Consider the following 12,681-nt stretch of genomic DNA (forward strand, 5'->3'; position numbering starts at 1 on the left):
AGGATTAATATAAGGGAAGAATTAGTCTAGTGATGACCCTTCCTTAATTGCATTTTATCTTATATTTAATGAGGAAAACAAATTGAAGCACACCATCTATCAAGCTGAGGGCAAGTAACCACATTGAAAAGAGATAGATCATCAACTTCCTTTTAGCCTTTTCCACACTACTCATGTATTTGAAAGTATTTGCAACCTGGGAGCGGGGTGTGGGATGGGCTAGATGGGTGATGGGTCTTAAGAAGGGGCTTGTTATGATGAGCACTGGGTATTGTGTGTTAGTGATGAACCACTGAATTCTATTCCTGAAACCAATATTGCACTGTATGTTAACTAAATAGAATTTAAATTAAAAAAAAAAAAAGATAATGTTTGCAACCCTAAATCTAGGTTTCCTCGTATCAGAGACTTCAGTTTACCTTAAGGGAAAATTAAAATCTTCTTTCACTCACTTTCTCTCCCTCCCTTCCTTTTTCTAATTTAATTTTTTTTTATTTATTTATGATAGTCACATAGAGAGAGAGAGAGAGAGAGGCAGAGACATAGGCAGAGGGAGAAGCAGGCTCCATGCACCGGGAGCCCGACGTGGGATTCGATCCCGGGTCTCCAGGATCGCGCCCTGGGCCAAAGGCAGACGCTAAACCGCTGCGCCACCCAGGGATCCCCCTTTTTCCTTCTTTTATGAAAAGGATTCTAATGTTTTGTCTACTTCTCAAGGTGTTTTTGTTCCCCAAGTGCTTTATTTTTACCCATCCTGGGTAATGCAACCCTGGGAAGAAGTAACTTTAAACCCTAACACACCTTCTCACGCCTTCACTGTCTCCCTGTGCAGCTCCTGCCACGTTGCTTTTGGCTGAGTCTGGTACAGTGACTGCTTGGCCATCCGGAGGGGTGTGGGTCCTGAGCTGGCCAGGTCCGCTTCCTAGGTGGCTTTTCGCAGCCTGAACTTCCTGAAACACTGTGTTTACAGGAGAAAAACTCTCTAGGGATTGGAAGGAAAAAGTTAAAAGGGTTTTTCTTAGTTGATACATCAAAATAGGAACCTGAGCCTTGAGCTTGGTTTTCAATGTTCCCTAACCCACGGCAATCAGCCAGAAGAGGGAGGGCAGGGAGTTGTCCAGGAGGTCACGGCCCCATTCCGGAGGCGGGAGGCATTCCCTCCCCAGCACAGTGTTGCCCGCAGCCTGGGTGGCCTGCAGATCCCTCCTGGGAGCCGGGCTGAGGCCGGGGAGGTAGGTGAGCTCTGCTCCTTCTTCCCCGAGTGCAGGCCTTCCGTGGGAGCTCACGCCGGGGGGGCTGCTGGACACTATCCCGTGTTGTTTTAAGTGAGAGAAATAAGACGGTATCATTCCATTCTTCATCTTCTCCTCAACCCTACTTCTAGAATGTGCTTTTTTTTTTTTCTTCTCAGTTGATCGCACTAATTTGAAAAGAGTTTGTAATGACAGTTTCTTGAGTAGATATAAGAAAACTGTAAGGTGGTCAGAGGAGACGCAGCTCCTCCCTTCTGATAAATTCTAGTAGAGGTGGAGCACCTAGGTGGTTCAGTCTGTTAAGCATCTGAGTTTTAGTTTAGGCTCAGGTCATGATCTCAGGGTTGTGAGATCCAGCCCAGAGTTGGGCTCTGGGCTCGGTGGGAGGTCTGCCTGAGGATTCTCTTTCCCTCTGCCTCTCTGACTCCACCCTGCACCCTTTTTCTCAAATAAGTAAATAAATCTTAAAAAAAAAAAAAAAGTTCTAGTAGAGGCTCATCACATGCTGTTTCTGTTGCTTTCATCATCCCCTGCTTTGTCTGCTTGGAGAACTGCTACTAAATTTTCAATTTTCAATTTTCAGTCCTCTTCTGCAAATCCTTCTGGGAACTCATTTCCTTCCCATCTTGTTATGCCTTCCCAGTGCCTTACCTGGTGGAAATAAAGCTTTATTTAAACAGCATTTTCTAAGCAGCTCACAGGCAAGCTGCGTACCAGGTTTTTGTCCCTTCTGGAATAACAGACCAAGTAGTCAGTTGGGCTTACCCAGCCCACGAAGCTTTCTGGGATGGTACTTAGAGGGTTCCTGAACTTGAGATTTTCAGAAAGGCAACAAAAACAACAACAGATCTACAAAAGGAAGATGACTGAATCCACGTGATGAATGAAAACGATTTACATTTGGATATAGTCTTACCTTAAATCTTTGTGCTGGATTTTCTGTTGGGATCTAAGCAACATTCCAACTTCCCTCTATTCCCCTCCCCCGAGTATGGGTAGGGGAATAGAGTAGGGTTTGGAGCCCTGGAAACTACTTTTTGCCATCAGGCTTCTAGTATAGGTTCCAGAAATGGGAAGCACTCCTTGAGATTTAGAACACAGCTGAACGAAAAAAGAGAAGTAGGAGATATCGACTCAGCTGCTGTGGACAAGCATGTAAACTAGCAATGGGCAGACATGACAACTTGCCAGACGTTTCCAAGTATTCTACTGGAAATCACTCACTCTGATGCTGTGGAAAGCTGAGGTCATTGGCAGAGGTTTCTTCTGAACCCTGAACTTCCTGATTTCTGAAGCTGTGGGTAGCTCCCCTGACCTTTATTCTCCTCACCCTTCCAGCGGTTTTGTGTTAAGAGCGCTGATGTTCTCTACTAAATTCCTTACTGCTTGAAACACCAAGAGTGGTTTCTGTTTTCTTGACCAAATTCTGACTAATACAATCTATAGAATCAAGTGACATTAAGGGTGAAAGTGTGGATTTTTGATATGGGATTTTAGTTACTACACCTAAGGCTCAGAGAATCAAAACAAGAACCATGGTTTTCCTGATGCTGCCCCTTCTGCTCATCCTCTTTCGTGTGTTCTACTCCTGTTCTGTTGCTTGCTTGTATTGCGATTTGCTTTTCATGTGAGAGCTCTCACTTTTATATAGTACAATGGTCTGCACACAATAGGACCCCCATGGTCTGTACACAGTAGGACCCCCATACTTATTTGTTGAACGAAACCTAACTATGCGTAGGTTCTTGCTTTAAATTCATTTCAGATTTAATATTTGGTAGTTGAATAGTAAATAAAGGAGGCTACTATACTTCCAAAACATTTTGCCGAATGTCTGATGGTCATACACCCCAAGAAATAGTTTATCCTTCAGTGTGATACAATAATGATCATGTTGTATCACTGCTTACTCATTCTTGCGTGCATCATTCACTCAGATATTTATTGATCACCTGCTGGATGTCAGGAATCACTGAGTACTTGGGGGTGTATCAGGGAACAAAACAGGCAGAAATCCTGGCCTTAATCTTCTCACTGCTTTGATTTGATTTTGAAACCTAAGATTGGATGCTGTTTCCTTTGTTTCTCTGTTAAGTACCTCATTGTGACTAAGGCAATTATTCTTGGTGGGATAACCAGTCCTGATTGCTGATCCAAATGGGAAACAGATTCTTCATGTAAAGGAGAAGCATAGAGGCCAAAGCCCTATGAACCCCATCTTCTTGGGATGACACTTTCTATCTTCCTTGCTACTCAATGTCACATACATATAGGGACAGATTTTTTTCCTGTGTGAAGACCCAAACTTCTTCTTCGTTATTAGTAGAAGAGTCAGGCATAGTTTCTCCCCAAGTCTTAGCAAGTTGTTCTACTGAGATGGATAATATGCAATGGCACTCATTCAAGTTTTTTCTTGTCTATGGTTTATAATATTGTGGTTATTGTTTATATTTAGACTTAAAACAGTCTGGAGTGGTTTCTTATTCTATATCTTGTTTTTGGCATATTTCCATGAAAATGTCCTCATTATCTTTGCTCATATGCCACCTCGAGTGATTTCTGTAACGAGACTGACTCATTACTTAGGACTATGTTTGGTAGATTTTCTTTGGAAAGGATTATAGCTAATCCTAATACATGACAATTCTGAAATATTAAGTAATTTAATTGTGGGTAAGTGATGGAAAAGTATTGATTTCATGTATATATGTGGTCCTTCCTAGTAAATTTAATACACGAGGGGGAGAATTCACCCAACATCATTTAGGTTAATTTTACTTCTGCTCATGAATAAAGAAGGCTGAAGCAGTCACTGTACCCCTGGTCTCCAAGAGTGGCCAGAAGGAAACCAGGGGCTGTTAGTGTTTCTGGGTGGTAAAGAGTCCCAGAGATAATGCCTTTGCCTTTATTTCCTTATTCAGTCTTCAGTTGATGCCTTGACCAGGGCTGAGAAGGGCCCTGCTGGCAGCGGGCAAGGGGAGATCTGCTGGTCTGGGCCAGAGGAGCCAAGGGGATCAAGGCAATAGCATTGCTTATTTCCAGCCTAAAAGCTGTTTGGTTTGAGCAGCTGGGATTTGGCTCTATTCAAAAGAACCTGTGATTAAAGTCATAATGTAGGCCAGCTGAACTTGGATTTTAAAAATTTAGGCCAATTAAGACTGCGTGGATTTTTTTTTTCAGAAGATGGGAAACATGCATTTCCAGATTTTTATTCTCTGTCCAGACAGGGAGAAAACAGCAAGTCAGGACAACTGTATTTTACGGTGTGTGTATCGTGTTGCCTGGCTGCATATAGAAACAGACTGCTGAGCTAGGTAGGGAAAGACCAAAAAACTGTGAAGGGAATAGGCAGAGAGAAAAAGAGCAAGATAGTGGGGAGGACTTCTAAATCAGTTACCAAAAAAAGTGCAAGGATGGGGCGCCTGGGTGGCTGCATCTGTTAAGCGTACGACTCTTGATTTCAGCTCAGGTCATGGTCTCAGTCTTGTGAGGTCTAACCAGCGTAGAGCTCTGTGCTCGGCGGGGGCATCTGCTTGAGACTCAAGCTCTCTGCCTCTCCCTCCTGCTCTCTGTCTCAAATAAATATATAAATCCTTAAAAAAAAAACTACAAAGAAAGGAAATACTAGAGGCCTACTTGGAATAATGCTTATGAATTGTCGTAAACCAACGAAAGAACCCAAGCCAAAAACAAAGAAACAAAAAAACCCTCAAAAACACTTTGTAGGGGATCCCTGGGTGGCACAGCGGTTTGGCGCCTGCCTTTGGCCCAGGGCGTGATCCTGCAGACCCGGGATCAAATCCCACATCAGGCTCCCGGTGCATGGAGCCTGCTTCTCCCTCTGCCTGTGTCTCTGCCTCTCTCTCTCTCTCTCTGTGACTATCATAAATAAATAAAAATTAAAAAAAAAAAACCACTTTGTAGGACAGTACACCAACAGAGAAATTACTTTCATGGTATGTCATATAAATAAAATAATAATAAAGTTTTTTAACACTCAGGAAGAAAAGTGTTCCAAGCCAGAGGCAAGAAGAGGGAAGAGAGGTTCCTATATACTACATAGGATATCTTTTTTTAGGATGAAATTTCCTTAGGCAGCATCTACAATTTTTTATAACCAATCAGCATATCTTTAATATCTTCTTCATTTCTACTAAGAAAGATATGAGGAGATTATAATTAAAACACGAGGGGCGCCAGGTGGCTCAGTCAGTTAAGCATCTGCCTGCCTTTGGCTCAGGTCATGATGCCAGGGTCCTGGGATCGAGCCCCATGTTGGGCTCCCTGCTCAATGGGGAGCCTGCTTCTCCCTCTCTCTCTGCCTCTCCCTCTGCTTGTGCCCACTCTCTCTCTTTCTCCTGCAAATAAATAAACAAAATCTAAAAAAAAAAAAAAAAATTAAGGCCGTAGACAACGAATGGAATAATAAGATTAAAGTAAATTTAAAGGCCATATAGTGTAGGAAATGAAAATATAATGTAGTATTGCTTACATTTGTATCTTTGGAGTAACCTAAACAAGAAAAGAAATATATGCATGTGTTTGTTAAGATTTTTCAATGTGCCCAGCTCTGTATTTGAACACAGAAAAGCACTGATAATAATACATAATAATGTCCAATTATATCATCTTTGGTATCTTCACCCTGGAGAAAATTTGGTGGTAATTAGCTTTATTCTGACTTTAGTTTAACTGTGATAATTAAAATACACATTAAGCAGCATGTCTAGGGACATGAAAAGGTACTGCGAGCACATGTAATTGAGGAGTCTGGCTCTGGACCAACATTCCGATTGGGCTCTTTCAAGCACAATCACAGGCAGTTAGCGAGGCCTTATCTGTAGGCCTCTTAGAGGAAGGCTCCCTTGCCACCATTGGTGCAGCCTGGAGGGTGTTTCAGACCCTCGGTTCCCCCACAGGCCATCTGTGCTGTTACACGCATCTACATTCCTAGTCCAAATGCCCCCATTCAGAGGCTTCCTTCTCAAGGGGACTTCAAGACCCTTCTCTATACTCTGGGTCAGTGTTCGGTACTTTTCCACTCCTTGTCCTCCTCCTCATCCAGAGCTTCCTGGTATGGGACAATCCCTCATCTGTATGGATACATATGACTCTCACCTAGAGCTAACCTTTGAGGGGAAAACAGAACACTGAGGGAGCTAACGCTTTTTATTATTTTGCCTCTTTATTATACTATTGTGACGAGTCAGTGTAGGCTTGTTGCATACTTTCAGTGGCTTGTCCTGGTTGACCACCGCGACATCTGTCAGTGTAGCTCTTGACAGTAATTAGACCGCAGACTTTGGAACAGAGATACAAGTTCCAGGTCTTACTCCCGGCTGAGTGTATGTTTATCCATAACAATCAGGCAGCTTCCCCGAATTCCAGAGTTCTGCTCATTGAGAGGAATTGAAACATGGACAAGAAACAGAACAAATTGTTGGAAGTCTTGGGTTCTAATACGCCTTGCTCTGTAATTCGGGCGTAACACATCATCCAAATTTTGAGGGTTCCAGTTTTCTCAACTATGAAATGGAGACTTGGACAAACTGATATCTAAGATGACTTTCACTCTGATTTTATGAAGAGTGATTACCTGAGACATTGCCTCTTCATTCCTGGATGTAGGTATAGTGTCATTAAATAACTTTACTAGGATGTGAGGGAGGTGGAGAAAGGAGATTGGGGCACAGGGCATAGTCCTCAGTGTCTTCAAGAACAACTGTCTGGTTCTAGATCATTTAATGGGGAGCTCTAGGATTTAAATAAGATTTTGGGTTTCTCCAAGGACAAGAGTAATTTGGCTTGGGAATTTTACGACTTCATACATATTTTCCAGAGCAGACAAACCCCTGGTTTAGTTTTAGGGCATCCTCAGATTAGCTTCAAGACATTTTGTAAGTGATACTTTTCTCTATTTACGGGGTATAGGGGAATACCTATTCTAGTTATTTAGTGTGTAGTGTGTATCTAGTATTTAGTGCGTAGACTTTGAACAAACATGGCTGTTACAGACTGGATTGTATCCTTCCAAAATTCATTCATTGAAACTCTAATCCTCAATGTAATTATGTTTGGAAATGGACATTTAGGGAGGCAATGAAGGTTAAATGAAGTCATAAAGGTGGGGCTCGAATCCTATAGGACGGTGTCTTCATAAGAAGAGAAAGCTCTCCAGTGATAGGGTCATGTGAGTACACAGTGAGAAAGTGGCCATCTACAAGCCAGAAAGAGAGATCTTATCAGAAACCAACCCTGCATTATCCAGAACTATGAGATAATAAATATCTGCTGTTTAAGTCACCCAGCCTGTGGTGTTTTGTTATGGAAGCCTCAGCTGACTAATACAATGGGAGAAAACAATCATCTCTAGAAAACTCATTGTCTAAATATGAAGCAAACAAAAAAATGTGGCATTATAATGACTGATTGATGGAATATAAGAAAAGAATATTCATTTGATTGCAACTTTGGAAAAGTTCCTTCAAGGAGCACATGTTTATTGACATAAGCTTCTGTTTCACTTTTCATTTGTTCTGCTGAGAATAGCATTTCCTTAATTATATTTAATTAATTAATTAATTAATTTATTATTTTTTGCATTTCCTTAATTATATTTTAAATATTCATAATTGCTTTTTAGTTTTCTTAAATTTGACTTTAATGTTTAGAATGTTGAATTATAATTGCATGTATGTACATGTATGTAAATACACATAAAATAAAAATACTATAAACTTCAATAGCATAAACATTAAATGTAGAGCTGGAGAGTTGGAGCAAAAACGTGGGGAACTAATTTCTCATTTTATAAATTGGGGGATTGAGAAACGCTATCCGAATCAGGTGAATAGAGAAATAGAAGCTACAGTTCTTTAAAGTTTCAAAGTTATGAATAGTAGAGTCATAAGTAAGTGGCGTTGGAGCCTCTGAAGAGAACTAATCAATGGAATTCCTCTTTCACAACCAGTTTCTGAACAAACTGGGGAATAAGGTTAGGGGTAGGGTCAATGGGAGATTCCAATGTTACTTTATTATTCAGAAAGGCCAAGATGGAGTACATGGTGGCTATGAGAGCTAAAAGGCTTGCTTAATGCATGTCAGGAGGAGGAACTTGATCCCTGCAGTGATAAAAGTGCTGGATCAGGGTAGTTCTTCCCACATAGCAGGCGGAGCCCACATCCGGGCGAGCAGCAGAGCACAGCTTCCCCTTGAGGCTCCAGCCCCAGGTTTCTCTTTCTCAGATTTACCACTTCGATTAAGCCATTTAAAAAACAAATTCCCTGGTGGAATGGAGAGAGGCCAGGACTGACACATCCCCACATGGAAGGAAAAATCAGGGAGTTTTTCCCTTAATAATTGTTTCTAGTGAGTTGAACCTGTGTAGGGTGTAGGGTGGGGCAGGAGAATTTTACTTTTCACTCTATACCCCTTTGTACTCTTTATCTATAAAGAGTGACTCATAATAATATAAAAATAACTTGGGAAGACTAGCAATAGAGGGAAAGAGGTGAGTGAGGGTTTGGTCTGTGCCTCACCTTCACCGTGGCCTATTTTTGTTCTTATTTTGCCCCTTCTTAATCCCCCTGGATTTAGTTGAGCCAACTGAGAGGAGAAGATGATGAAAGATTAAAGTAGGAGGAGAGGAATAAATGCCAGGTCAAGACTGTAAGTCATCCTCTTAAATGTTTATCTCCAATCCACATCACCTCTATGGTAGAAGCCACACCTCAGTCTTCTTCTGCAGACTTACTTTTATTTTGTTCACTGAGACATGGGCCTGAGGTGCTATCTCAGCCACTCAGTCCTGTTTTTTGGATTCTCAGCAGCCTTGCTTTCTTTTCTTGCACGTGTATAAATTCTAACAAGAGTGAAGATCAAGGGAGGACCCCCCCAGGCCCTTTGAACAGACTGAGGTGGGCCACCCCCATCAATACAGATCTTCCTTGACTCAGGATGTGGTTATGTCCTGATGAAACCATCACAAGTTGAGAACCTGATAAATGAAAAAATGCATTTAATACACCCAAACTACCAAACATTATAGCTTAGTCTAACCTACCTTAAACATGCTCGGAACACTTATATTAGCCCACAGTTGAGCAAAATCCTCTAAAACACAGACTGTTTTATAATAGTGCTGAAGATCTCATGTAATTTGCTGAATACTGTACTGGGGTGAAAAACAGAATGGGTTGCACGTGTACAGAGTGGTTGTAAGTGTCTGGGTTGTTCACCCCGGGAGTGCGTGGCTGACTGGGAGCTGTGGGTCCCCGTCCCTGCCCAGCATCAGGAGAGGATCGCACTGCAGAGTGTGTTGAGCAGCTGTGGCTAGAAACATTTGACATGAGAACGCTTAATGATTTCTGTTCGCAGAAACCAGGAAGTGCTGGACATGAGAGTTTCATTTTTTGAGGAGATTTTCTTTCTGATGCTGCTGCCCACAACCCACTTATTTTGTCAAAATAACAAGGTTTCTGAAGGAAAATAAAGACCTCCTTCAACCTTCCACCAAGAGAGAAAGGAGAAGAAAAGATGAGGTTTTGGAGAATATTGCCAAGTACATTTGTGCCCCCCCCCCACCTCCCACCCACCAAGTGGAGGTGAAGATGATGCAGGAGAATAGGTTAAGAGTAGGAGAAAAAAAGAGGATGTTAAAGCCTCCCCTAAACAGAAGAAGGAGAAGGCTGAGAAATGGAGAGCATCTAAGAAGGAATGATGGGAGTCCAAAGAACTGCCGTCTGGATCTTTGTGTGAAGTGGTGGGGCCCTGAGCCCTCTGTGGTCCTTAGGAGTGCAAGGGGTCAACACTTCAAAAAGACCAGTAGGCAAATAACCCAATACCCATCGATGCGGACTAGTCTAATGAACCGTTGTCTAGTCACATGATGGGATGATTCTAGTTCCAAAAGGGAGGGAACACTATCTCTCTGTAGTATTACAGAGTGATCTCCAGGACATGCTTTTTAAAAAGTAAGGTGGATAAAATCATGGATAGTGAGCTACCATTTATCTAAGTGTGCTTCTATCTATCATCTATCTATCATCTATCTATCTCTACCTATCCATCTTCATCTAATATATATTTGCTTTAAAAAAAACCAGCAGGATAAGCTATAAAATTAAACAAAATAGGTTACTAATGGGGGAGGGAGTTGAATGGGGAAAGGGGTAGAAGTTGATATTTGAATATACCTTGTTTTATGGTTTTGATTTTGGAATCATGCATATTTTACATTATTATAAAATAAGAAAATAAATTAAAAATCAATTCCCAAAAATAGAAATTAAGAAAAAGACAAATGAATCTAACTCTGAATCAAGTTAGAGGCATAACCATATAGTAAGTAACTATTCTAAGGACTCCTTATTGCAGTAATTTGAGTAATCCCAGAGGGAGATTTTCTACGGGAAACTATAAAACAGGGAAACTGGTTTAGCCAACAATGATGACATCAACAAAAAATTTGCAAGGAAAAATAAAAGGAAGAGAGATGCAGAGGGAAACCTATTGACTTAAGAAGTCTGAGAGGCATATCTAAATCCACTGTAATAGGTGAATCATATGTGGATCTTGATTCAAACAAAAACAAACATTCCAAGACAAAACATTTCTAAGTAACGTCTAAAAAAATTTTAAGACAATAGGACAAATGATATTGATTGGAAATTTCATGATGTTAAGAAACAATTGTTAATTTTTTAGATATGGAAGCTTTTTTGGTTAAATTTGAGTTTAGGTGGCTCAGCGGTTGAGCATCTGCCTTCAGCTCAGGACGTGGTCCTGGGTCTGGGGATCGAGTTCTGCATCAGGCTCCCCGCAGGGAACTTGATTCTCCCTCTCTCTCTGTATATCTCATGAATAAATAAATAAAAATCTTTAAAAAATTATTTTAAAAAGAATTATTAGGACTTAGTGAAATAAATAGAAACATTTAAAGACAAAATGAAGTCTGGGACTGCTTCGAAATAGTCCCGGGAGAGGGGAAGTGGTGATAAGTACATGGAGGCTCTTTATACGTCTTATCTTTTTATATCTTTGAAATTTTCCAGTCTAAAAAATAAGTTATATATAGGCCAGCAGGAGAGAGAATTCTCATTGAATGGTACATTTGCAAGTTTTATGAGTAGTTTTCTTCACACAACTGAGGTCTTTAGTTAGATTTGGGTTCCATCTTGTGAGATCCAAACTCCTCAGAGATTATGTACTTTTTCAGAGCATGAAAGAATGATGAAGGCTTTGGGAAATCAGAATTCAGAGGCTCATGGGCCCTGCTGATTTTAAAGTGGCCTCAAAATTTGCTTCCCTCATTCATCTTTCTTTTTTCTGCTACCACCAGCCTGATTCTACCCTTTTGCTAATTCATGCTTAGACTATTATAGTCACTACCGTATTATTTTTTCCGATAGCATAAGGCTAATAGAATAGAATCATCTCTATAGTAAACACACTTACGGCCTCCCTAAACATAAATCTTTAAAAAAGGTCTAACCAAAAAGCCATAGAATGGAGAGGCACTACCAATTAAAAACATTTTGTGCCAATGATCAGAATTTATTTAGGCTTTGGTCTACTCGGGTAAATGGTGATTTTTAAAGAACCAGTTGAAAAGATGGAATTACATACACATGATAAAAATTCAAAAAGTAAAAAAAAATATACTGTTAAAACAAGTCTCCCTTCTACCTGTAGTCCCCCCATTCTCTCCCTGGAAGCATTAATACTAACAGTTTATTGTGTGTTTCTCCAGAGACATTATAAATACATTTGCAGAAAATATAATTAAATATCATAAATGGTAGAAAATTAAATATAATTATTGAGTTTTTAACTTTTTCCAATCTGTGATTTTTTTTTAGCACTTTTTATTTCTGGACTATCATTTACACAGCCAGCTCAGAAAAAACAATTTTGAAGAAATATTTGCCTCACAATCATATTTCTCTTTGGTTTTGAACCACCCGCTAAATGTCAGGTACTGTGGTGAACGCTGGGATGCAAAGATGAAGTAGGTGTCCTTCAGAGGGAATTCAATCTACTTACAATCATATTTTCAAATAAACAAACAGTCCTTCTTCCTGTACTCATTGCTTTGATGGGGATTGTGTTAAATATATTTTTTAAAAAACCTGTAATGGTAAAAAAAAAAAAAAAGTTCACATTCACCAATTTACTTGAAGTCTGAATATTAAAAGCGAACTCCTCTCTTAAAAATCAGAGAAAAATGTTTACAAATAACTCCATACATTAATGATTGATGTTTAAAGCTATTTGACAACCATGAAACACTCCTCTGTTTGTTCCAGATGTTCCTAGTGATGAAGAAAACCAACTCACTCTTCCAAGTGCCTGATTATTGCATCTATAGATGATTCAGATCTGTAGGATTTCCATTTTTCTGTTGCCTATTTTTTTCCGGGGGACTTTG

General features: G+C 40.3%; 1 long non-coding RNA gene across 1 annotated transcript in view; it reads left to right on the plus strand.

The window, feature by feature from the left end:
* The first annotated feature begins 1,108 nt into the window (after positions 1-1,108).
* The window catches only part of LOC118351482 (uncharacterized), a 30,134-nt gene continuing 18,561 nt past the window's right edge, over positions 1,109-12,681 (plus strand). Inside the window, exon 1 of the long non-coding RNA XR_004806959.2 lies at positions 1,109-1,232. This is a non-coding gene — a long non-coding RNA (uncharacterized LOC118351482). The remainder of the gene's footprint in view (positions 1,233-12,681) is intronic.

The sequence above is a fragment of the Canis lupus genome, chromosome 19 (genome assembly GCF_003254725.2).
Source record: "Canis lupus dingo isolate Sandy chromosome 19, ASM325472v2, whole genome shotgun sequence".
Lineage (NCBI taxonomy): Eukaryota > Metazoa > Chordata > Mammalia > Carnivora > Canidae > Canis > Canis lupus.